The sequence below is a fragment of the Sinocyclocheilus rhinocerous genome, unplaced genomic scaffold, assembly GCF_001515625.1.
Source record: "Sinocyclocheilus rhinocerous isolate Xijiao unplaced genomic scaffold, SAMN03320098_v1.1 scaffold30927, whole genome shotgun sequence".
In the NCBI taxonomy this organism is placed as follows: Eukaryota; Metazoa; Chordata; class Actinopteri; order Cypriniformes; family Cyprinidae; genus Sinocyclocheilus; species Sinocyclocheilus rhinocerous.
The window spans coordinates 1-2,708 of NW_015623592.1; the positions used below are offsets into that span (position 1 = coordinate 1).

The window sequence follows — 2,708 nt, forward strand, 5'->3', positions numbered from 1 at the left end:
TCCACGTCTCGCACACTTAAATGCCCTTTGTATGGAACATACACGTTCCCTTCAAACTGGAATCATGGAGGAATATCCGGTAACGTTCACTTCGCAGGGCACTTGCAGTCAAATATAACAAACGTCTGAACCAATAAGAGAAACATACAAAATGTGCAGAGCGGGGGTACGCGAGGACTGGAAAGGAGAACCACTGTCCTAAGGGATGAATTCAAACCTACTTTAGGCGAGAACAACAAAAAGGCAAAAATTTATCATAAACAACTGACTAAAAGAACAAATACCTGTATATGGAGCCGTACAGTAACGTCCACATCCATTACTGCAGCACTTCTCATTGTTGGGACAGTTAGAGTCACTCACAGGACCTGGTTCACGATCTTCTTCCTAATGACTCACAGGACCTGGTACACGATCTTCTTCCTAATGATTGGGGTGGACACTTTCCTGGCTTTGCTGTTATACAGACACATGACAGAGTCACTGAACATTTCCGTTCACTTAAATTAAAACGTTTCACATAACATTTCGGTCTCTGCTTAAAACTCACTGAATTCAATGCGTTACTTTTTTGGAAGACCCCTAGCATCCATCATTTACTGAAACTCACTGGAAACAGGCCCACAGTCAAATCGACAGCATTTGTTCTCCAGAGCAGTCCCTATCAGAAGAACATCCTCGACGGGACGGCACAACAATCAGCTTTGCCGGACAGTAACCGTCCACTAGAGCAGTGGTTCTCAAACCTGTCCTGGAGTACCCCCAGCCCTGCACATTTTGTATGTCTCCCTCATCTATCACACCTGATTCAACTCATCAGCTCATTAGTGGAGACGGCATGACCTGAAGTGGGTGTGTCAGACATTGGGAGACATACAAAACGTGCAGTGCTGGGGGTACGAGACATACAAAACATGCAGTGCAGGGGGTACTTCCTGAAGAGGTTTGAGAACCCCTGTACTAGAGAATGAGAGGATCATTAGGGGAGGCCAGGAAGTGCGGTTTCAGCATTTGTAAATCAGGAGTTTTGCAATGAGTCTCAAACCTTAATACAAGTTGGACATTTATCTGCTTCCAATCAAAAGGGTTTCAAAAACCTACTACTTATTCCTAAACGGTGTTAGTTACTTTCAAATACCGAGTGTCACTTATTTCTGCATTTCTTCAGGCTGCGTAATGAAGTCAACAGATCTTCTCACCTGTGGTTTGTCCATGAGTAGCTTCTGTTATGCTCAAGTATCCGAACAGACATGATAAAACAGCAATTAACGAGAAATACACTCGAGCTGTCATTCTCCCAACTTGCAATCTCACAATGATCTCTGCTGAAAAATGTACTGTAATGGTGCGTCAGGAAAAGCAGACAGCGAAGCACACAAAACTAAAACACATAAACTTGTTACTGCAATATCAACCTCTGTATAATGGGGTTTTAAAGATCCAAGGAGATCAGATCAACTCCAACCCTGATCAAACTCACCTGCCTGTAGCTTTCTAGTAATCTGACTGGAAGACCTTGATTAGCTTGTTCGGGTGTGTTAGATTGGGGTTGGATGAGCTGAATGCGGTGTTCACACCATGTCATAATAATTAAGGTAGCCTAATTACGAGAGGATTGTGTGTTTCTATGGCGACACTATCAACTGCGAAATGAATCTGCAGTGGTCAGGTGGTACAGCGATCATGTTGTGGTACAATTAGATTTGTTCGACTTCATGCAGCGCTGCGCTCTTTTATTTAAACAGTATATTTCACAAACACGCCAAGCTTTATTCCAATTTATATTTCTAAATACACAATATCCAGATTAAATCTCTCTAACACACTTTTAGCTGCATATACCATGAAACATTTTAAATATAGCCTCTTTTACTTGATCATTTAAAGAGTATATTTCACAAACACACCAAGCTTTATTTCAATTCTAAATACACTGGTCCACAATAAGCTTTTGACCTGTATCACCTGTTATAATATTCCTATACGTATTAGTACGATTGTGTTTAAGAATATCAACGTCTCCTAGGAACATGCTATCTTTAACATATATTGCCTCAGAAGAATCACTTCCATAAGCTCTTACTAAATGTATTACTTCCTGGGGCATCAAATACGACAGCATACTCTTTCTTTTGGCATGCACTCTAAAAATGCTTAAAAACAACCCACTTTGGGTTGGCAACCCAGTGCTGGATTAAATATGGACAAACCCAGCTAGTTTGCGTTAAATGTTTGACCCAACATGCTGGGTTGTTTGAAAATTACTCTTGCTGGCTTAAAATGAACCAAAAATAAATTGGAAATGAAAACACACACACACACACACACACACAGAATTACTAGAGGCAACAGTAATAAGCAAAATGTTTAAATGTATTAATAAGCGAAATCGCCCATGTACAAACCCAGCCAACATTCTATCATGGGGCCAATGTGGGCCCCATATGGGCTTTAAATATGGGCCCTATGTGGGTTTGTCCACGGGTTCCATGTGGGCCCTATCTGAATTAGCACATATGAATCTCATATGGAGTCTGACTGGGGCTAATGTGGGGCCCAACTGGGCAACATATATAAGACCCATATTGGTCCCACTTTATGAAGCCCATGTGGGATATACCAGGGCCCAGGATGGTACTGGACTGGCCCCGCGTAATGTATATGCGTGTTTTGATGACATTATTATTATATATATATATTATATTATA

General features: G+C 41.3%; 1 long non-coding RNA gene across 1 annotated transcript; it reads right to left on the reverse strand.

Moving 5' to 3' along the window:
• Positions 1-293: 293 nt before the first annotated feature.
• LOC107712930 (uncharacterized) lies at positions 294-1,360 on the reverse strand. Its single transcript, XR_001636846.1, has 3 exons — positions 1,200-1,360; positions 405-456; positions 294-368 (listed from the first exon to the last, which is right to left on the reverse strand). It is a non-coding gene; the product is annotated as an uncharacterized LOC107712930 (long non-coding RNA).
• Between the last annotated feature and the right edge of the window lie 1,348 nt (positions 1,361-2,708).